Raw genomic sequence first — 24,241 nt, 5'->3', positions numbered from 1 at the left:
GAAGAAGTGTGCATGCACATGAAAGCTCATACCAATAGCAAACTTAGTTGGTCTCTAAGGTGCTACTGGAAGGAATTTTTTTATTTGTTTCAGATAAATGAAGTTAGCTTCCAGGGCTGGTATTATACAGGACTACACTTGAAGTTCAAATAAGAAGTTGCTCTCACTGAAAAGCCTTCAGGTTTCAAAAGGAGGCACAGATGCTTATTAGTTCTTTGAAACATAACATTCGTTCAACATGAAAAGTTCACAAGGCTGCTTCAGCCTTCTAAAACCCATAAACCTGATCAGTATATTTATACCTCTGCAAACAGTGGCCTTGTTTATGTCAAAAAGTCCAAGGTTATCCTGATTTTACTATTTTTAATTTAGCTAGGAATAAGCAGAGGAGGAGAACTTAATTGCAAACAGACTGAACTTTATATAGGAAATGTGTATGCCCCTTGGGGGCACCTAGAAAGTGAAGGCCTGAAATTAAAACCATATTCCTTTCTCCCTCACTCCCTAAAGCATATAAGCCTTGAATAATGGATTGCTGTTTGCTAGCATTATGTCCTGGTGGTTCTTCCTGCTCACTGTAACACTGGTCCCATTACTGCTGGGTTATTAGATGGTTCACAATCAGTACTACTTTTCTAGAAAAATAGGTGCCGCTTCTCACCATGAAGTTGTTACACTTTTTAACAACAAAAAAAGAGGAGCTGGTACTGCGTACTCTTGAGTACCCCGGGGGGGAGGGGAAGCACTGGTCACAACATGTTTAGAACCTAAAGGGTGTTCAAGAAAACTATAGAAAACTAGCAACCTTGTACCCAGCATTTCCCAGGAATTCTATGAAACCAAAAATTCAGTGTAATTCTGAAACCAATGGTTCATTGCAGTTGTGAAAGGTTCAGACTGCCATCTTGATTCAAAATAGCACCCAGTTGTATCCAAACATAGAGGGAATACCTGCATTTTGATCTCAGGAACCATCATGAAAAGCTTGGTTACGATCCTTAAGGTGTCCAAATGCATAGTGGCTGGACTAACAAGCTTTCCAAAATATATAGTAGATATATTTTAAAAGTTCAAAGACAAATTACAAACTGAAGTGCAATATATCTTACTGATATCCAAAAGTTGGCTAGTTGTCTGAGTTTGGCATGTGAAATTCACACACACACACACACACACACCATCTCACTGAATTTGTGCCTTTGCCTCTCCACTCCTAATTCTTTCCATCTGCACACAACCCTTGTGATTGCCAAGCCATATATGAGGCTTTATATAGTTAAAGCTATGGTTTTCCCAGTAGTGATGTATGGAAGCGAGAGCTGGACCATAAAGAAGGCTGATCGCCGAAGAATTGATGCTTTTGAATTATGGTGCTGGAGGAAACTCTTGAGAGTCCCATGGACTGCAAGAAGATCAAACCTATCCATTCTTAAGGAAATCAGCCCTGAGTGCTCACTGGAAGGACAGATCCTGAAGCTGAGGCTCCAATACTTTGGCCACCTCATGAGAAGAGAAGACTCCCTGGAAAAGACACTTCAAGGAGAAGGGGACAACAGAGGATAAGATGGTTGGACAGTGTTCTTGAAGCTACAAACATGAGTCTGACCAAACTGCGGGAGGCAGTGGAAGACAGGAGTGCCTGGCGTGCTCTGGTCCATGGGGCCACGAAGAGTCGGACACGACTAAACGACAACAACAACATATGAGGCTTTCCCCTGGCTCACTGTCTTCTTGGTGTCTCCTTCATTTTGCTTGCTCCCTCTTCAGGTTTCTTGTTGGCCCCTTTCCTAACTCCCTCTTCCCTACTCCTTCAACCCCAATGGGTCCTGCCTCAACTATCTCTGCAGCCCTCCCTCCCCTTTTTTGCATACTTTTCCATCAATAGGATACTCTCCAAGTATTCAGTCTGGTGGGGGCAGCAGTTTAAAGAGAAAGTTTCTAGCTACCTATTAAAAAATGGAAGGTGGGGAAGCCCAGGGAAGGCTCTCTGATGAAGACATTAGTATATGGACAGGCACATATGGAGAGAGACCATGCTATAAAGCTTCCCTCCCCATTCCCTCTGCCTTAGCCACATTCAGGGGTGAACCTTATTTTCCCTGTCCACCTTCTACCAGGAAGACTCCCGCTCCATACCCCAATAGCCACATACTCAGGCACCCCTGGCTTATGTCTTTGCAATTGGTCATTTTGTTCAGTCAGCTTTGGAATATTTCAGGATGGCTAGGCATCTACGATCTTTCACAGCATCTGCATTTGTTCAATTGAAGGTGGAATTGACTGGCCTGCCCTCACAGATGCACTGATCTTGATGTGTGCCTCTGATGTTGAACTGTGTTGAACTGACGTCAAGTGTGCGTTTTTTAAATATTTGTTTCTCCAGCTAACAAAATCATACACAGAAAACAAAGCAAAAGGCAAATAATACTCTAAAAACCCATAGGAGATTTGAAAAGGTTGGTACTGAGGTTTTAAACAATATTTGTTGGTCTTAATGGTTTATTGCAATCTGCTGTGGGATTTATATTGAAATTAAGAGTGGTCTGTAATTTATATAATTAGCAAATAATACTTTCCTCCCATTCTTTTATGGTCTTTCAGTGTCCTGTCCTATGAGGGTATGTGCTTCATCTTGGAAACCTTTATATTGACATTTGTGCTAAACTAGGCTCCATACTTCCAAAAGTCAGTCTGTTATATCTCTAGAATAATAGTTTTGCATTCAATATCATGTCAGAATATGATCTGTGATACTTCAGAGAAGGTCATTGTGATCTCTTCTCCTTTATACCAAGTTTTATTTCCATTCTCCCTTCCACATGCTAAACTTTGTTGCGCTCCTGGGTCCCATATTCCTTACTGCCTGTTCTGTTTCTACAGTCTTATTTTGTATGTTAGTTTCTGGATTTTAAACAATCTGAGGAGTTGATGCAGAACACCAGAGACTTTTTGATTTATTGCTTGTACTCAAAAAGTACTTATTTTTTTTCCAGTTGGGGGACAGGGGAGATAAAGATAGATGAAGAGCCTAGGGAGCAGAAAAGCAGCCAGAGAAGATTAGATTCAGTGTTGCTTGGCATGCCCAACATACTTTCTAGTTACAATAACAGTGACATTATTTCCCTTTACGTGCAGCAAGCTTACATTTGTTTTGTACTGACTCTTCTGCACATCACCATACTACATATTCCATGTCTTTTAAGGCTTCTAATAGCTGCTAATCAATTTGTACTTTATCATATTATTGCAAATGATGGGTGGTGGGGAGAAAAAGGTAAAAAAAAACACAGTTATAAATCAGGTGTCTGCTTCATATATACTAAAGTTTCAAATGTCTTGTTGCCTTTAGAAGTATACCCAACATGGTACAGCTATACTTCTTCAGTAGTAAGCACTCCTTATTTAATATTCAAGTGATGCTCCAACATTTAGCAGTGGTTAATACTTTTTCTTACTCTACAGTAAGGATGGGACAGGAAAATAATACTATTCCTTCTCTCCATCTGGACTTACAAGCAGCAATGCCCCCTTCACACTTCTCTAATACTGTATGGAATCTGCTTTCCTGTAGTGTATGCGTGCGACCCCAAGTAGGTAGGGGGCACCAATTGTACATGTTCTTTCAACCAGATCAGTAATTGGTTGGGATAGACCACATGATTGGCCCCACCCAAGTGCTTGCAGTATCGACGCACATACTGCAGCAACATAGGAGTAATTACAGCCCAGAAAAGTAGTGTATATGAGAAGCTGGCTGCTGTAGAGGGACCGTTACCAATAGCCAATCTATCTTGTGGCACACTTTGTTGGTGAGTCTGTAAGTTGGCTGTTTGGGTTGATCATGTGCAAAACTTGGTGGAAGAGAATGAGGGAGAAGCATCCTAGGAGAATGGTTTTTGAGAATGTTTGATGTGCCACTTGACTGCCATCTCTATGAATGCACAGGGAATGTTTAGAAGAATAAAAGGTACAGGTACCTCACATTTTTTCTGCAATTAATTTAAATCTTGAAACAACAACAAAAAATAAAATCTAGTATTTACATTTTTTAAAACAACAACAACAACCAGTTAATATGAGACGAGCGAAAAGCCCTTCACATAACCTTTTTCCCTTGAAAGCAGAGGCTCCAGAAGGAAATGCTTCATGAAACTACCCCCTCATCTGGGGGCATGGGTTGCCTCAGCACTAATAACTGGCATAAGCTTCCCTTCAGTTATACAGTTTAGTTGAGTATGCAGTAGCAAACAAGAGGAAGCATTGGTCAAACCGCGGGTTGCACATAACAGGGCCAGATGCCAAGAGCCTTAGGAAAAGGCAGCGAGGGGAGGCGATTAGCCTGCTTGCTTTTCTATATAAAACTGACCTTTTTGAGGAAGTCTTGGTCTTGGCCTCTGTAGCATATGAGTACGTGCAAAAGAACCTCACTTCTCCAACTCTTAAAATGGCAGAACTGCCACCAATACCGGTGTTGGCAGACAAAACAAAACAAAACAAAAAAATGGGGAGGGGAAATTGAAGGAAGAAAAAATACAATTTTCAAAAATGCTTGCCACTTGGAAAACTCTATTTGGGAGGAAATTATAATTGTATCCAAATAGCTAGTGCTGGCAACAGAGATAATTTAAAGATGTGATCATAAGAATATAAAAAAGGGGCCTACTTCGTCAACCAAAGACCCATCTAGTCTCTTCTTCTTTGGCGATCACTCGTAGCCGAGTACGATTGTCTCCCATAAACACGGTTTTAACAGTGAGTCCATGAGTCACTGTGGAGGCCAATTCTAGATCTGCACGCCCTTCCACAGTGGGGACATTGGTTTCCGGGCAGGAGTTGATCGTGGTGAGGGTTTGCCAAGCGTGCCTTCCTCTTAGCTCGTTTCTTCCTTTTGTCCTGAGTTCGAGCATCTTCAAAGCCCATGACACCTTTGGTAAAGGCTATTCTCCAATTGGAGCAATCGCAGGCCAGTGTTTCTCAGTTGTTGGTGTTTATACTACATTTTTTAAAATTTGCCTTGAGAGAGTCTTTAAACCTCTTTTGTTGGCCACCAACATTACACTTTCCATTTTTAAGTTTGGAATAGAGTAGTTGCTTTGGCAGACGATTATCAGGCATCTGCACAAACTCATCAAAAAAATCTGGGAGAGAGAGGAGATCCCAGCAGATTTTAGGGATGCCAAAATTATCAATCTCTTAAAATAAAAGGTGACAGAACCGATTAGAGAAACTATCGAGGCACCTCTCTATTAGCTGCAGCCGGCAAAATTCTTGCAAGGATCTTAGCAAACTGTCTCTCAACAATATCCAAGGCGACCCTTCCTGAATCCCAAAATGGTTTTAGACCTTCTAGGGGAACAGTGGACATGATTTTTTCCGCTGGACAGCTTAAAAAAAAATGCAGAGAGCAAAACCAACCACTGTATATGGCATTTATTGATCTGACTAAGGCCTTCGACACTAAATCTAGTCTAGCCTCCTGTTCTCCCCATGGCCAACCCAGATGCCAAGGGGAATTGCTTTTAAAGCTGTCCAAGTTGGTAACTATCCTGTGGTAATGAACACTACCATTTTCAATCCCCGACATGGAATTCACCTTCTTCACAGCTGCTTTGCACTGGGCAGACATCACGTGTATATTTTCATTATACAATTGGAGCTGTACAATAGCAACATTACAAATTAAAAAACTAGAACACATATCCATCAGTGAATTTGTGCACAATCCAACAGTGCCAGGCTTTGCATCTACAGCCAGCACGAAAGCCCAGAGATTTTGAACTACTCTGCAGATTACTAACTTGCTAACTTATTAATTTACTAACTTAATGCTTACTTTGAGCTAGGGCTGAGCCTCAGATCTTATTTTAGATGCCTGGACTCATCCCTGGAACACGTGAACTAATAAAATGCCTCTGGGTGTCTGTAGGGTACCTTTCCCTCACCATGAGGTGATCACAGCCAGCAACCACACACCTGGAATTTGGCAGCATGGAATCCAGGTGAATGGCTTCCAGGCAGGATTCACATTGGTACCTCTCAGTTCTTAAATTGAGCCTCTGGGCATATTGGCCTGTCAATGATAACAAAAGGGATCATGCAGCTGTAGCAAGAATTCCAGAAAAAAACACCAAGATGATAGCTCCATGGAAAGAAACTTATGCCACATTTTAAGGATAACTTTCTCGGAAATATAACTCAAAACAGCCAAAGAGTTTCATTTATAAGTCCATTTAATTCAAGGTAATTGGAATCTGGTTTCTCTGAAGGCCGTTCAAAAATTACAGCTAGAGCAATCTCAGAGTGGGCCGTTTCTTAGCTTGATAGCCACTGTAGTCCATGGTTCGAGTGCTGGACTTGGAAGGCAAAATTCAAGTGTTTTGATTGACTAGATGGATGAAGTTAATATCCAGTTCTCTAAAATCTGTTGAAAGTCAGGTGTCAAATACTGATGGTTACTACATATCTGCTGTCAATAACATTGATTGCCACATGCCCAACACTGTCAAGTGGATTGTCAGATGTTGGGTGCAAAATAATAGTTTTGCTTAGAGACAGCAGTCTTTTCTGTTTGTGTATCTATTGTATAACACAGGAAGCTGCCTTATACTAAGTGAAACCATTGATCCATCTAGCTCAACATTGTCTCCCCTGACTGACTTTAGCTCTCCAAGGTTTCAGACAGGGGATTTGACCAATCCTACTTAGAGATGCCAGGGATTGAAATTGGGACCTTCTGGGATCTTCTTCTTCACATGCTCTGCTACTGAGGTATACCCTCATATACAAAAATTACATTGCTCAAGTGGACATATGATGTTTATGAAGCTATTGAGAAAGAGTATCACCTGAGGAAGAAAAACATTTGAAGTGCTTTGAGAATTCTGGGATATGTAGAAATCAGTTATTTAACAAATCAGGAGGGAGAGGTTTTTTGCCCCTTTTTCAGTGTTGTGCTATGTGGTATATGATTCACCTTCTCATTACATCTGGCATCATAAAGTAATGACTGCAGCTTCGTGTCAGATGGCAAATACTGCCTGCTACTGCAAAATTTTGCAAAGTCAAATGCTGATGCTGAAGAGCAAATACTTGCCAAGCACTCATAGTTGGAGAATAGTAACCATCAAAATTCAAAGGTAAATCTGAGGGGATTTATTTATTATTATTATTTTTGCAGATTCGCTTCAACTCTCCCCCTCCCCCTAAAATTTGGTGTTAGTTTGTGGACTCTGTGGGCTTATCCTGCGCTCTTTCCAGGCACAGTCCACAGTCTTTAACAATCCATGTCCGTGAACCCCCTTTTTTTTCTCTGGAGCTTTCCCTGCCAGTGGCGTAGCGTGGGGGTTGCAGGGGGGGCGGCCGCACCGGGCGCAACATCTGGGGGTTAGGGTTAGGGGGCGCAAATCCACGGGTTAGGGGCGCAAATTACTTGCCTTGCCCCGGGTGCTGACAACCCACGCTACGCCACTGTTCCCTGCGAAAACCCACTCAATCAAAGCAAACAGCGACCTGCAGAAAACTTGAATTGATGCGCTAAAGTGTATGTTTTCAATTGAGCGCTAAAGTGTATGTTTTCACAGGGAAAGTTTCAGAAGGGAAAAAAGGTTTGCGGACACGAATCTTTAAAGTCTGTGGACTGTGCCTGGAAAGAGTGAGGGAAAAGATAAGTATGAAACACACATACCTGACCCCATACAAAAGCTGAAATGGGATCAGTATCATCAACATGCTGGAAATTGTGCCAGTTTGAAGAAGGGAAAATAACACTGCTTCAGTTTTACCACACCACTAACGTGTGGAGGTTTTTTTTCAGGGGGAGGCAGTATCCTGCAAATCCATCATATCCTTATTACTTTTCTTCCCATTGCTCACTCCCTTCTTAGCTTTTCTTGGTGGGAAAAATGTCAGGTGAGTACATGGTGAGACATATAGGACAAGTAAATCTTTACTGGATCACATCTAGCTGTTTACAGGCTTTGTTCTGGAAGGTTTTTGGCTGCTCAAGTGTTTACATCAGACACAGATATTCAGAACACAAACAAACAGGACTAAACTTAAAAAAACCATATTTTATGGCTTGCCACCTGATTGCCTCAGACCTCTGCCCTGACATCAGACTCTGTGATGTGGCAGCTGACACACACAGAGAATTCAGCCACGCCACAACTCTTATTTGACTGCCATGGAGTTTTACCAAGGCTTGAACTGGCCCCAGTAAACCTGATCTCTTAATGGTGATGGAGACAATAAACGTACTTTTACTCTTGCCAGATTGACAAGAAGGTGTTTCAGCAATCAATGAATTTGCCTTTTAAAAGTGATTTTAATAGACTTTTCAAAAATAGCTCGCTATTGGAAAAGTGACAGCCTATTTCTCCTGAACATTTCTTAACTAAATGTGAGGACTTTTCAAAAAAGGGAATGTATGTCAATAGCAACTGAAAGCTCATTGGAACTAAGCCCCTAGAAACGCAGTTTCTACTGTACATTGGAATGTATGCAGTGCATGGAAAATGCTACACTCAACCCCCTGCTAACATACCTCAAATGCTGGCAGCCCATATGTTAGCCACCCGGTGAGAAATGAAATGTTAGCAATCTCCAAGAATGGGCATATTTGAGTGTGTAGACTGTAACTGTATGTACATCCCAGACTATTTATTCTGTGAAAATAGCAACCCTGTCATGCTCCAAACCGCCTGAAGGGAAACATCTGGAATTGAAGTCTGATTGTGGCAGAAAAAACAAGAAGAGATTAAAGGCAAATGTGAGTTTCTGTACCCTTCAGGTAGAACATACTATTCTATCTTAAATATACCATAGTTTGTTTCAAGAATCGCTAAGCCCTCTACCAGATGTATGCCCCTGAATCATTGTGCTGCTGGAGAAACGCAACCACCTTTTGACTGAAATGCAACTGTTCTGAGCTCTTTGCAATCTTTTGCCATTGCATTGAAAGAGAAACACTTAAAATATTTGGTCAAACTGAAATAAGAAGAAGAATCATTTGTTACTGCTGAATATAAATGTATTTGCTTCTAAACTTCAGTTCATGCCCTACACCACGGGTAGCAAATACACTGCCCTCTATATGTTTTGGACTACAACTCAGCCCCAAATAGCACAATCGATGGTCAAGGATGATGAGTGTTGTAGCCCACAACATCTGGAGGGCACCATGTTGGCTACCCCTGCTGAATATCCCTCAATGGGACAGTTGGGCCACTTTAGTCTTCTGTATTTCTATAGTGGCTCTGTCCAAGTGCTCTATAAACTTGCATGAATTTCCCCCCTCAGCAACAGTTGCCATTAAGTGGTGCATGAAGCATACATTCTGAGCTAATTTGAAATAGAGACAATCCTGCTTTATTCATTATGTTTGCATCTAAAGAATATACAAACCAGAAAGAATGTAACTCTTCTGACTTCCTCTACCAGCGATGTTTTACCAAGAGCAGATTTTTCTATTATTTCTGTTTAGTCTTCAAAATCCATACTCGATGAAATCCATGGCAGTATTCAAGTGGTTTTTGCATGGCAAGTATGTTATGTTAGGTTTCCCTCTTGAATAACCTCAGTTAAAGTAGATCAGAACCCCAGAAGAGATTTTCATTTCATTCTTGTGTTCCTTTTAGGGCTTAATTTTTGTAACAGTTCTTCAAATCATGTGGGTCTTACACCTGACAGTTTCTGCTTTGGAACATAAATTAAAAGCTTTCAGACCAGTGCCACTGATCCAATGCAAATTCTAAGGAAGTGTGGGGTAAATGGAAGTGTCCATAGGCACTCTTGACTCCTGGAAATTTCCCTCACCACAGTTCATATCTTTGATCCCTCATGCGTTCAATGCTATACCTTGGCATTTCTTTACCTCTCAGTTTACACCAATAACATTATCAGCTTTGTTGATTATGCTTCATGTGATGCTATGAACCTTCCCATTATATCAAGATCAGATTCTTGTCTTCACAGTGTGCAAAAGTGTTTTCCAACTTCTGATTAAAGCAAAATGATTATTAGGAACCAGCAATAGCAATGGATAAAGTGCAAAATGCACAAAGTCCCTTTGTTTCCTTGGAGTTAGTTTTCTTCTCAGGAATTCCAGAGTTAAATGTTCAAAATATGATTCATATGCTTCCCCTCCCCTCAGGAGAAAAAGGGATCTGCTAGACATATGTTTTGAGAAAAGCAGGGGGAGAGATGACGTGAGTCAGGAGCCTGGAAGGAATATTTGGAGGAGTGTTCTGTAGCCCTGATTTTCTGTAAAATTTACTGCCTTTGCTTATTGCACAGACCATTTTTTCCTGGAATATTGCTAGCTTTTGCCATTCTATTTTTATTTTTATTTTTAGAACCCAAGCAGTAAACAAGAATTTTGAAGGGGAAAGAAGCCAAGAAAAAGTCAGGCCTATCAGTCACACAGCTGCACTTCCTGTCACAAACGACCCCTGTTGAGTAATCAGTCCAAATATGCCTATTTTCTGTTTTATTTTTATTCTGTTTGAAATCTGCTAAAATCTCAGCTTTGGAAGACAGAATAAAAGAATCCAGTTCACAGAAACACAGATAAGAGCAGATTAGTTGCCGGCTAATTCATTTTCCAAGTACCATTTCCAAAGTTACTTCTATACAGCCTAGGAGTGCTCCCATATCTCACTTTTCAATATGCAATGTAGGGCAGATTAGCTCACCAAGGTTCTAGAAAGGTCTGAGCAGACTCCCATGTTTTCCTCAGAGGCAGAATCTGCCTCAAGCCTCCCAGTATTTCAGTTGTTTAGAGCAGAGACCTAAGAGGAAGGGATTCCATTTTCAGCTGTAGTTACTCTTTAAGACTCATTGGTCCTTAAGGCAGCAGAAGCTCTGTGAGGATACCAGGAGGAATAAGTCTGTGTACTGATTGCAAGTCCCTCTCTCCCCTCACACTGGCAAACCCAAGACAGTGGCGGTGTGGCAGACAGAAGCATTAGGAAGGGTGAACCTAACTAGCATGCAGATTCACATCTTCATCCTTCTGTCAACCATAGGAAATGGGGTTTTCATCTCACTCCTACTTAGTCTGAGTCCCAAACCAGGTGCTGTGGACACAGGAAATACCCAGAACTCTTTGAGGAGAAGAATGTGCTTTGAATGTGTTTTGAGGGTGTGTAGACAGCCAAAGTCTCTTAACATGTTGACACACTTACAATCCCAGTTCTCAGCTGGTTTTCAGGAGCATCAACTCTACCTAAACAGTGTCCGTAGTTCTCCCCTGAGGGCCCATCCATACTTAGATTTGTTCTGCATTTCTGGGCACAGGACCAGGCTTTCCAGGTCTGTGTCTGACAGGGTTGTCACCCACCCCTGGCGGTGCTGTTTGCCGCTGAATTGGAGCAAACAACAATCTGTGGAAAACCCAAATTGCTGCTTGCTCTGATTCAACAATAAAATCGGGTTTCCCTGGGGAAAGCAATGGGCGGGGGGGGGGGAGCACTAGGACTGGGAAAGCATGGACCTGTGCCTAGAAAGTGCAGGGCAAAAGGTACATATGGATGAGCCATGACTCGGGGACCATTTGAGGTAGCAACTGAGCATGTGAAGAGTGGGGTCTAGACTATGGTTACCAGACATCAATGTTTCCCGGGGACAGACTCTGGATTTACAAATCTGTCCCCGGACAAAATCCATCCCCGGATTTCATTCAGTGTCCCCGGATTTCACTTAATGTCCCCGGATTTATATTTTAAGCGTTATAGGTTTATTAGTAGGGAATGAATGTTGCGTGATTGGTTCAACGGCACAAGACACATCATATGGGGACTTCCGGTGAGGCAAAATGGCGGGCGCCAGAGCAATGAGCAGCTCCTGAAGCCAGCCAGAGCCAACTGCGCTACCAGGCTGGCTCCGGGCTGCTGAGACTGCTGCTGCCACCGCCACTGCAGAGGGGGAACCAGGGACGCTGGCGCGTCAACTGGGGGAACTGCTGACCCCCCCCCCCAACGACCCAAATCGAGCCAGAAGCGAGAGTGCCTGGCCAACTGCCCAGCGGTGCTCTGGGACCAGGAAAACCCCAGAGCCGATGCAGGGAGAAGGAGGAGAGAAGAAGGAGAAGGAAGAGAGAGAAAGAGGAAGGAGAAGAAAAAGGGGAGTCCCGGTTTTGCCACGCCGCTGTTGCTGCCGCCACTGAGGATAGTTAGGAGAGCACTGGGAAGGCAAGGACACGTGGCCGAGCCCAGGCCCAACCTGAGCCTACTCCATGGCGGCTAGCACTCCAAGATTGCAGGCCAGAGCCCAGAGGAAGGCCTTGCAACAGAGGAGACCACAGAAGAGAAGATATGACTTCTTAATTTTTTTAAAAAAATATCTTTTTTAAATAACTTTTTTTTCTCTCTTTTCAAAAAGAAAAAAGTGTCCCCGGATTCTTTGGAAAAAATCTGGTAACCTTAGTCCAGACCAGTAGCACAAACTAAAGCTGCTGTTCTAAACACTAGTTACTAAGAAATAACTCTCATTGAATACAGTGGGACCTACTTCAAAGTTAACAAGCAATAGAATTGTGCTCATTAAGCTACTCTCACACATCAATATGTATATAACCATCATGCTCCATAGCACAGTAGCCAGTGTAAGTGAATGCCTCTTTCTTCTCCACTAAGTGCTGTGCATTAGTGGCTGTCTTAAACTGCAGTTTTGTGACTTTTTGTGTGTCCTCTTTTAGGCATGTCTAAATTATAGGTGATTATGCTTATTTCCTAACCTACTAACATTATTTTTTGTAATGTAGTGACTGATTTATTTCTTATACCTGGTAGGCATGGGAACAACTTTTGCTTGCAAGAATTATGTGTCATTGTTGTTGCTGAGCTGCATACTTTAGAGTGCATACAAATAAGCAGAGTAGTGGGGGGTGAGTGGGGGGGGTTTGTTTGTTTGTCATTTGCTGTTGATTTCTGCATGAACAGTCCATACCTCATCTGGTACTCTATCCCTGTTTGCACTCTACTTCCTGGTATTTTTGCAAGAGGAACAAGCTTTTGAAGGATTGGCCTTGTCTGGACAAGAACATATTGTTCCTCCTCTTGGGCATTTGTCTTTACCTCCCCCTTCACTGTAACTAGCTAATTTATATCATTGTACCCCATCACCTAGAAAATGTTTTTTTGCTATTGTGTGCAGAGCTGTAGCCAGGTGATCTTTGCCCCAGCAGAAACGTCCAGATTGTGCCCCCTAGCCACGGACAGATTAGCTCTTCTTTCTGCCTCTCCTCAAACCCACCCCCAGCCACCCATTCAATTCCTCATGCAGTTCACCTTGTAATGAATTCTTGCACAGAAACTCCAATATTTAATTTATTATTTCTTAATAAAAGGTTTCAGCAAAGAAAATGACATTTTGATGTGAGTTGACAGGGTTTTTTTTTAAATGTAATTCAGTTGTAAAAACAATACACAGATAGGCCTAAATGAAATGTACAAACAATATCATACTGAATTGTTCCAGAATAATAACTTTACATTATAATACTATATGATGTAAAATGGCATTACTTTTGCAATATCTGTGTTTATTTGGTTAATATAAAGTAAGAAGACTATTATGATTCACAAGTCACAAGTTACAACTTCTTATTCACAAAAGTTGTTATTTGGAAAAAAATATGAAAGTCAAGTTAGGCCAACTCTGGCTTTAAGTAGCAATCTCCTCAATGAAGTCTGATGTGATTATAACTTTATTTTTCTCCCTTTAATTGAAGAAAATTCAGTAATAATTTCATCAAAGTCTATTTTTTATGTTAGTTCATACTCGCCACCCCCAGCTACAGCCCTGATTGTGTGGCATTTTCATCAGAAGCTAATCCTGGCTACATTAAACAAGTGTAATGACAGAGATAATGCTGAGACAATATGGGGCAACGGTGAAATTAAATGAGTGCTGCTCACTCAGATTTGTACTTCAGATTACCTTCCATAGCAGCTTGATGATTTTATCCTCAAGGTCAGTACAATATGCTTTACAGCACTTGACACTTATTGCAAATCTGCCATAAAAGTGATTACATACAACAAAATAAAATGGACTACAGGTAGCAACCATTTTGCATGGGGGTTCCACTCCTGGCCCCCACACGCTTTGGCAGAGTATGCATAAGCCCGCTCTGACCCTGTTGCGTCCCCCATTCTGCCCTCTTCTGGATCCAAAAGGACTTGCACGTCGGCAGTCGTTTCAATTGGATGCATGCAAAATGGTCGCCACCTGTAATACAACAAGCTTTCCCCTTTCATAGCTAGTTCTTTGAGGAGGAAAGAATCATCTGTAGCTAGAGTCATTCCAGTAGTGGGAAGAAAAATGTTCATAGCTCTGAGAAAAGAACGCCTAAGTGGCTCCACACACCCCCGCCTTATTTTTAAAAAGGAAAAAAGAATGCCACATGGCTCAACAACCACAACATCAGCAATGACAAACCCCCTATTACTGTCAAGTCATAATCCAGGTGGCCAGGCCACCTATGAAGCATGATTATGAGCCCATTTCGGAACATAGGTTAGACACTGACTTCTATACCCCTTGCTGTGTTGCCCAGCTGGGTGACAGTGGAAGAAAATGCCCTGTTTGGGTGGCTGTGTAAATAACAGGCGAGTCATTGCTGTTTACTCTCCATAATAACAGGGCCCAACATATTTCATGAGTTTGGATGTTTACATTTGTATGTAAATTAGTGGTGATAGCATGCGATTACCTTAATTTGCGCATATTCTTCAAGTCTGACATATAATGGTTCCAAACCACAGTATACAAGCAAATGCAAATTACAGCTTTGACAATGAGTGAAGTTCTGTAAGTGCAAGTCAGATTTATACACAGTCACACTGAAGTAGGCTTGAACATTGTTTACATGTATTGAGCACTGTGATTTTAGTCTTCAGACACATACATGTATAAATGGTTCTAACAGATGAGTTCCATGTCCCTTGAGCTGAAACCTCTCTGAGTTATGCTACTATATACTCTGCTGGTAAATCCCATCAAAGCTGATTTTACTCATTTTTGTTCATCCCCTTTTTGCAGTTTTGGAATATGAGCCCATTGGCATAACTTTCTTTTACAAGGTAAATTTCTTTTTTTGTAGAACACCTATAGATATGAGTAAAAGAATGTCACATAGAAATTAGTAAGAGGTGACTATCATGAACACCATAATATGTGCTTTGTAACCTGAAGACAATAGTTATAAAGGTGGAGAGAAGAACAACTGCCAAAAACTAGGTGCCAATACTACCCTGTAATTCTGATACAACTCAAAACAGAATTAACAAAACATTCAAGCCACCAAGGTTTTTATTACCTTTTAAAACTTTCTGTTACCTACATCCATTAAGCTGTCAAGGAACTGGAGGTGAGAGGTTTTCAGTTGTTGTAGTGGCTCCTTCATGCCTTGAGTCCTGGACTCATCCTATCTCAAGAAGAATTCGTTTTGCCAACATTCCTGCACTCCAGCAGTAAGGATGCATCTACACAAGACTTTCTCCTGCTTCTGTTTGCTGCTACAGGAGGCGTATTTCCCTGAAAACAGAAAAGGTTCATTGTGACTTTTATGAGAAATGTACCTTGAGTGGTGCTGCTGATGTAGCCGGTGCTGGTTTTGCAATTTTCCCCTTCTGTGACCCAAATGGGTGGAGCAGCACTATGTACCTGATTCTGGGTGCATGCGGTTGTTTGATTTGAACAGATCTGACAGCACAAGGATCACGTCTTTCTGTCTTGCACCCATCTGACTCTTTGTACTAAGAAGGCAAAGATTAGGTCATCACCCTTAAGCACTTTTGCATTCTTTCTCTCAGAGCTCACTTTTACTAAAATGTCACAATGACTCCACAGCCTCTGAGGCCTTGCCCTCCTTTCTCACCTGTCCCACATCACCACAGATTTCCTTTCACTGAGCTGGTTCTCATGTCACAGTAAGCCAAATGGTGGTTTACTGGGACTACACAAGCATGCAGGCTCCCAGAGAGCTGAGAGTTTAAACATGAGTCCCAGTTTCAGTACAAGTAAAAAAAGAGACAAATGAACAAATCAGCTATAGGGGCCTCTATGGGAACCCACACATTTGAGTAGGCTTGGTAAGCAGGGAACGGGGAATCTTTGACCCTGCATATGTTGCTGAACTACAACTCCCATCAGCTCCAGCCAGCATAGCCCATAGCCAAGAATGATGGAAATTGTAGTTCAGCAACCTCTGGAGGGCCAAAGGTTCTGCACACCTGTTGTAAGCCATATTTTGACTTGCCATGATGTGCAAACCAGGCCGTAGTCAACTTGCAGTTTGCTAGCCCCATCCCTGCCTTTCCTTCTGTTGCAAGATCACACCTTTGGGTTCCTTCATTCACCCAAGCTTCACTATGTGATATGGCAGCAAGCATTACACAAGGCCATAGTTACCCCAGCCCCACACAAAGCCATGCTTTCCTGTGTCACTTTCTCTGATGGCCCATTCTTCTTTTAAGCGCCTTTCTTTTTGGATTCCGCAGCAGTCCTCAAAATCATACTTCTGAAAGGGTTGATGCCACTGCAGTCAAAATAAGGAGGCGGAACACAATTTTTGAGTCTTAATAAAACACAGGTGTTTTTACAGCAGAACTAAAAAAAAAAAAAATTGCAGCAAGCAAGTATTAACAAGAGCAGAATGCTGTGGAAAAATGTGCTATTGAATAATGAGAAAGCAGTTTGGAAAAGCAGCAGCGGGCTGTGCTAGGGGTTTATGAGGAATGCAGCAGTCGCCGGCTGAGGTTTACCTTAAAGTTCACCGGAGGGTGGGGGGGGGACACATAAATCTTGCATGAACTGTTCCTCTGACAACATGAATTTACCCTCCGGTGTATTACACCAGGGATTAACTCTTGACATTCTTCTCACTGTATGCATGTCCTCTCTTTTTTCTCTTTTGCTTGCTGTTTGCTTTTGTTCCATTTCCCCCCTCTTATTTAAGACACAGATTATTTTTCCAACCTTTGCATGTGGTAAAAACATAAGAGAAATGCACACATGCATATTTAAGCAGATGATTTCAGAGCTCAAGTTCCCAAGGGTGGAACTATCAGCGTAGAAATACATTCTTGTTGCTCTGTCAGTCTAATCAACCTTCCCTAAAACAAAAAAAACTTAATAAGATATAAAAATTCAACACTTTCTCATCCCTCCCAAGCAAAATATAATAAACCCAGACTGCATGTAATGTGCGGGTTGCAGGAGAGGAGATTGCAGCTGCTGCCTTCCTCTCCAGGGTCTCCTGCTGCTCAGTGTGAGCCATGGTTTGGCTTGATCAGCAGGAAGTCCAAACCCAGGTTCAAGCTGTAGACCAAGAACAAGCTTTTGTTCTATAATGGAAGGGGAAAGGCTAGGAGAGCCTACTTATGCCCTTCCTTGTGCAACTGCTGCAAAACTGCCCTGTAGGGCTGGCCAGCTGCCTCCGGCCAGCTACTCACTGCCACAACCACTCCCTTTCACACTTATAGCTCACAGATGAGACAGAACTGTAAAATACTAAAACCCAGGCTCCCAAGACAATGCACTCTGTGTTTCCTAGCCAGATTCCTCTCAGTTTACTCAGGACAACAGGGCTGGCATCCAGCTGCCTCTCCCACCCTAGGATTCCATGCAGCCTGCTCTTTTCTCAAGGAAACCTCCTTTTTTGCCCTAGCGGCATATGCCCAGTGGCCAGGTATGTGGGATATTATCCGGACCATAGTGTTTTGCAAAACCACACTTCAGCACCCAACAGCCAAATTATATGAATTTGTATTAAGAATAAAAAGGAGAAATCAGATTAAAAGCAAACTGATCTCTGTAGCTCACTCCTTATGCTGACCTAGTTACTTAGAATCACAAGGATACTCATCGCCAAGCATTGGAAAACTCAAGATCTACCCACACTGGAAGAATGGCAGATGCAACTGATAGACTATATGAAACTGGCTGAGATGACCGGCAGAATCCGAGACCTGGGAGAGGAGAAGGTTGAAGAAGACTGGAAGAAATTCAAGATTTATTTACAAAAATACTGTAATTTGGTTGAATGTTAAGAAGGATGCCAGAACATAAATAATTGAGCACCACTAAATTAGATGGAATTAGGATGACAAGTGAGATTGAGGAAAATAAAAAATTTTTGGAGAATTATTAGATTATATTTAAATGAGCGGGACATAAGAACGCAAACAAGATGATAAATTGCTGGTAAAAATCTATAATGATGTAAGTGGGAACGGGAGACGTGAGGGAGTCCAAAGAAGCTATGAAACTATGTTATGATACATGTTACATTGTTTATTATTTTTGCATTTGTATTTAAAATCTTAATAAATATTTATTAAAAAAAAAAAAGAATCACAGAATTGTAGAGTTGGAAAGGACCCCAAGGACCATCTAATCCAGTGGACCTCAAACTTTTTAAACAGGGCCGTTTCACTGTCCCTCGGACACTGTTGGGGGCTGGACAGGAAGTTTTGGAGAGTGGGCTGGCACGCTTGTGGGAGCTGGGCACCTCGGAAGCCGGGAGCCTGCAGGAGCTGGCCAAGTGTGGCGCGCGCTGCCCAGTGCACCTCTTCAAGGAACACGGAGATGGAGACAAGGAAAAACTTGTGCCTCATTGCAGCTGCTGCCCCATGCAAGTGTTTCCACCCCTTCGTCCTCCTGCTCCCCGGAGGTGAAGGCCGCCGCCTGGGCCACTTTGCCGCTGGCCTCATCGTCCTCCACTGTCATTTCAGCCGCCAATGAGAGCCCCACAGCGGCCCCAAGCCCTAGCCCAGACCGGCTGTCCTCCAGGAACGCCGCTGCTGCCCCTCACGGGGATGCAGAGCAGCAGCAACCACAGGAGCACCAGGGCCGAGTGGCGGCGTCTCTGCCAATCAAATGCTGTGCCTGGTTTACCTCAGCATGGCACGGTGTTTGATTGGCAGAGATGTCCCCGCACCGCGCTGAGATAAACCAGGCACAGCGTTTTATTGGCAGAGATGCAGCCACTCGGCCTCTGCCATCACCATCGCCTGGAGTCTCGGCTTTGCGGCAGGTTCTTAAATGGCCAGGCGGGCCGGATTTAGAACCCTAGCGGGCCTGATCCGGCCTGGGAGCTGTAGTTTGCCAACCCCTGATCTAGTCCAACCCCATGCAATGCAGGAATCTCAACTACATCATCATGACAGATGGCCATCCAACAGACTGCTTCCCTTGCAGAATTCCACAACCCGCCCATATCCCCCATGAAAACAGAGTCAATCTTGCATCTCTCTGGTATAAAGCTCTGCCTTTATTGTGCTATAGTCATGCATTTGGCAATATCCTGCCCTACGCTAGCTTATGGAATAGTTGTGTTAGTTTAATATAACAGTTTCCTTTTTTAAAATGTGTTTATTCTCACAATGGGTTGGTTGTATTAATTATATAAAAGTTGCAACTGAAACACATTCAGCAATGTCTGCTGCCCATATAGACAGATTTGAGGGGGATATATGAGTACAGTAGCATTAATAAAAAAAAATCTCCGCCTCCCTGCAAATTTCACTAAAGGACAAAATAGAGCAGTGATTTCCCAGGAACTGGAAGTGAAAGGAGGAACTGTTGGAGTGTTTGTTTCTGGTTAAACTGAATGTGATGTGGAAGTATTTTTCCTAGCCTAAAAGCAGTGGCAGGGGAGGGAGCTGACTGAGGCTGCAGCACAGAATCTTTCCTCTGTGCCAGGGGTCAGCAACCCGTGGCTCCGGAGCCGCATGTGGCTCTTTTACACCTTTGCCGCGGCTCCGGGGTGGATACTAGTGAGGGGAGGAGGCGCATTGTGCGCCCCGACACTCCCCACTGTGGCGGGCGCTGTACTGGCTGTGACATCGCATGGGGGCGGTGCGTGCGTTAGTCACACACCGTCCCGACGTCACCTTCCTTCCTGCCCGCCCGCCCACTACATTGTAAGGGGCATGTACGCTGGTCACTGCATTGAAAGGGGGCATGTACGCTGGTCACTGTTTTGAAGGGGAGTGAAGAACACACACACACAAAAAAGGTAACTTGTTAATTTAACATTTATTTCTATGAGGAGGAGTAATTCTGAGGGGTCAAACAAAGAAATAATAAAAAAGTGACAAAAAAGTTATTTTTATAATGACGAGTTTTGTGGCTCCCAGTTTTTTTTTTTCCTTCGGAAACGGGTCCAAGTGGCTCTTTTTGTCTTAAAGGTTGCAGACCCCTGCTCTGTGCTGTTCCTCCAAAGTCAATCTCTCTTCCCAGGTGGGGGACCAGTTAGAATGGCCCACTCCCAAGAGACTGGTGGAACCTGATAGATTCCTGACTGCTCTGACAGGCTTTCCAGTGGATAGAGCAGGTGATCCTGCTGAGGCCCTAGTCTCTCTCCTGTGGACTCATTCAAACACTGTAAAGCTCACTTTGCTCTGTCATGGTCGATGAAACAGACTGGATGAGGGCTGGAGCGTAAGTGGCATCAATCTCCCTCTAGAACCAACCAAACATGTGCTCAAGCTTATAATTGGGCCTGCCACATGGCTGAGGGAACAGCAAAGAGATCCTACTTTGCTGCCTCCATTGCATTGCTATGTTGGTGTCACAGCAGCATTCTGTTTGGAAATAGTGTTAAAGGACAGAATGCAAGTCTGTCCCTTCTGACAATTTCAGTTTATCCTGGAGTTACCCAACCTAACAGCATCATCAAGGAACTGCCCAGCAGAGTTGTTCCATGTAGTTCAGAGGAGGGCAGACCTCTGGAGCACATAGTGTCTGCCTGGCTGGCTAAACACTTGGAAGACAATGCTGCTCGGCTCCACAGTGGTTTAGAGACTGGTATTGTGGCAACATGTGCTGACATGTCCAACCCAACATCAAACCCAGTGTTGTGGGATTAATTCCTGTTCATAGGGCCTGACTGGATACTACCTGATCATTGATGGATTACTGCAGGGCACTGTATATAAGGCTGTGTTGTTGGTTGTTCTGAGTTGGCAAGGGTCATCTGATGGCAACAAGAAACTGAGCTTTTACTGTCCTTGACCCAGTCCTCTGGAATGCTCAGGCAATAGAGATTCTTGTTTTAATCTTTAAATGTCTGCTGAAAACTTTCGTATGCTGCCAGGCTTGTGCAGGCAATTAATAATTCAGATTTCAGATTTCTGTAATAGTTGATATTTGATTTTAAATATGTGCATGGTTTTCATTGCATATATGTGTGGTTGTAAACCACTATGATTTTTTTAATGAATAGTGATATATAAATATTTTAATAAATCAATAATAAACACAGATACTTTTTTCTATCCTGTGCCCAATAGCAACTTGAGGAAACTTGGGGAAAATTTATCTGGGGAAACAGAATGATGGGAAGGGTTAACCCCTTTCTCTCAATACAAGAACCCCAATTTAACAAACACACAATAGCAAAACGAAAAACATTAGAAGATCCAAACAGGGATCTCCCACTTCATGTCTAGTTTGGCCTTCCTTTCATGCAGTTCAGAATAATCTGTTTTTTTTAACCATATAAAAGAGAGTGTTTCAGCTGTGTGGAAAATCAACATGCTCCACAGTACAGAGTAAAAAGAACTTTAGAGGAGCAAGTACTGCAGGCTCGTCTCCAGGAGCCTGCACATCCTTGTGGTCTTGGTATACCATAGTTTGGCTTGCACACCATGCGAACCAGGCTGGAAATGGGTGGTGCAAACCACAGCTTTGCAATATTGCTGAGACTGCAGTGGAAAGAAATTAATAATGATTCCTCCTAGCATTCTAATACCTTTGGATGCAAATAAAGGATAAGCCTTGCCAAGCAATATTTATATTATGTAAGGACACTACAATATAGGATACAGAAGCAACTGTGAAAATTATCAGCATGCCAATCTACTCATCAAAGTGATAATAATCAATGTTTCAAGGCTGGAAGATGAGCAATAACTGCAGATCAGCAACAGGACTTGAGTCTACAGCAGTGTAATAACTAAAATAAAAATCAGTACAACTGTATTGATTCACATACTCTCATTTTTCTGGGTGCAGAAATCTCATTTCTGGTAAAATGAGCAGGCTAAAGAAGAAGAAGCCATGTTCCAAAATATATTAGGAAATCCTGACCCATTCTCAGTCAATTCTGCACGAGTTGCACTTCTGAAGTTTTTATTTGAATTTTAACAGGTACCCCCTGGAATTCTTCAAAATCCCAGAAAAACTGTCTTTCCACTGTCAACTGTGCAACAAAAAATTAATATGTGCAACATGGCAGAACAATTCCATTTTGACATACCTGAAAGCATATAGTCCGAAAAGCTACTTGTTTCTCAAGCAAATGCAGTTTCATTAAAAAAATTCACTTAGCAGTTTTTTTAAAAAAAAAAAATATTTCTGAAATGGGCAAAACAAATGTTTGGATAGGCAGGATTCTGATGAAGTCCTTTGCCTTGTAGTGGGTGAAGAATGACTGAGTTAACTTAACCAGGATTAATGCAAGATAATCTTTCACTGTGTCACGGAGCTTCAGGCAAGCGGATGAATGAGTCTGAATTACACAATGTTGTTTGCTTGCTTTTCCCCTGGAAGAACTGTGGGAGACTTCATAAACATTTAATTAACCGTTTTGTTGCAATGTTTAACCATGTTGTCTGAATGCTGATCCACAAATAGCTGTGTTCCCTTAAAGCCACAAGACAGGATCATCAGCAAAGAGAAGACCAGGGGATCCCAGGAGGGGCCTAGTAAATACAAACATTAAAAAAAAAAGGCAAGGCAAAGGAAGAATACATTTCCTGGAATACAGGACTCAAAGGTCACAAGGTCAGAGGTACTGAGCTTCTCATGCATATCTGCCATTCTCTCCATGTCTGTGCTTGCTCTGAAGAGGGCAAAGATTTAAGGAAAAGTTTTCTAATTTCTCACCCTCCCTTAGTCCTTGCATTCAAAAGTCTATTGAAAGCCTCTTTTAAGTCAGAATGGACACAAAGTGAACTGCCCCAATGCAGAAGCACAATCCGGGATTTTAAGCAAAGCAAGAAGTTTTGGGGGTTTTTTGGTCTGCTACGTTTTGCTGAACTCATTTTCCATGCAATTGCAAGATAGCTTTTGTTCTCAAATTTTAAGTCATGATTCTTCTACAAAAAACCTCAGGGGTATCTGTGGTAAGTACTGGGACAGTGAGGGAGTGTTGACCTCAATCATAGTTGTGGGCCCTGGAAAAGAGGAAGAAAGAAGAAACTGAGATTAGATTCAGTTACAGATAGGTAGCCGTGTTGGTCTGCCATAGTCAAAACAAAATAAAAAAATTCCTTCCAGTAGCACCTTAAAGACCAACTAAGTTAGTTCTTGGTATGAGCTTTCGTGTGCATGCACACTTCTTCAGATACACATCAGTGTGCATGCACACGAAAGCTCATACCAAGAACTAACTTAGTTGGTCTTTAAGGTGCTACTGGAAGGAGTTTTTTTATTTTGTTGAGATTAGATTGTTATCCCAACCCAAGAGAAGAGGACCACACATTATTCAAGGGTTCCAGCAGTGAGACTGGCAGTTCCTTATATCAGGCGCAGACACCATAAAGACCCTTCCTAAACTACCCAGGGGATGCGAGTAGCGCTGTGGTCTAAACCACAGAGCCTAGGGCTTGCCAATCGGAAGGTTGGTGGTTCGAATTCCCGCGACGGAGTGAGCTCCCATTGCTCGGTCCCAGCTCCTGCCAACCTAGCAGTTTGAAAGCACGTCAAAGTGCAAGTAGATAAATAGGTACCGCTCCGGCAGGAAGGTAAAGGGCGTTTCCGTGCACTGCTCTGGTTTCGCCCAAAGCAGCTTAGTTATGCTGGCCACATGACCCGGAAAAACTGTGGACAAACGTTGGCTCCCTCGGCCAGTAAAGTGAGATGAGCATCACAACCCAGAGTCGTTCGCAACTGGACTTAACTGTCAGGCGTCCCTTTACCTTTACCTTTAATCTACCCAGAGAGTGGAGACATTGAACAGAAGTGAATGAGCAGTGTCAGATTTTGAGGGGTACGGGCAGTTCCCCAGCACAGGGTGCTGAGCCGAGGAGGCACAAAATGAAGGAGATCCATAATTGAGAAGACCCATTTGAGGGTGCCAAATTTTGGGCTCACTCAGGACGCCATATTACCAAAAATTACCAAAGTTCACCCCTGGGGCAAGGTGTCCATTTCCAGGTGCAGAGCAGGGATAGGGAGCCTGTGACCCACTAAATGTTGTTTAACTCCAGGTTTCATAAGTCACAGCTAG

The 24,241-nt window shown here is 42.7% G+C and overlaps 1 protein-coding gene and 1 long non-coding RNA gene across 12 annotated transcripts in view; one reads left to right on the top strand and one right to left on the bottom strand.

Annotated features, from left to right (window-relative positions):
* The window catches only part of RAD51B (RAD51 paralog B), a 351,970-nt gene that overhangs the window by 284,240 nt on the left and 43,489 nt on the right, over positions 1–24,241 (top strand). The gene's annotated exons all lie outside the window — the stretch shown is intronic.
* LOC309336291 overlaps positions 13,313–24,241 on the bottom strand; it is a 95,668-nt gene continuing 84,739 nt past the window's right edge. For all 3 annotated transcript variants that reach the window (XR_014153977.1, XR_014153978.1, XR_014153979.1), the window contains 3 exons: positions 23,144–23,186; positions 21,276–21,328; positions 13,313–15,537 (listed from right to left, as the gene is read on the bottom strand). This is a non-coding gene — a long non-coding RNA (uncharacterized lncRNA). The remainder of the gene's footprint in view (positions 15,538–21,275; positions 21,329–23,143; positions 23,187–24,241) is intronic.

Source organism: Podarcis erhardii (assembly GCF_964252035.2).
Source record: "Podarcis erhardii genome assembly, chromosome: 1".
NCBI lineage: Eukaryota > Metazoa > Chordata > Lepidosauria > Squamata > Lacertidae > Podarcis > Podarcis erhardii.
The sequence above is the reverse complement of the archived record's forward strand: the minus strand, read 5'-3'. Positions and strand labels throughout refer to the sequence as shown.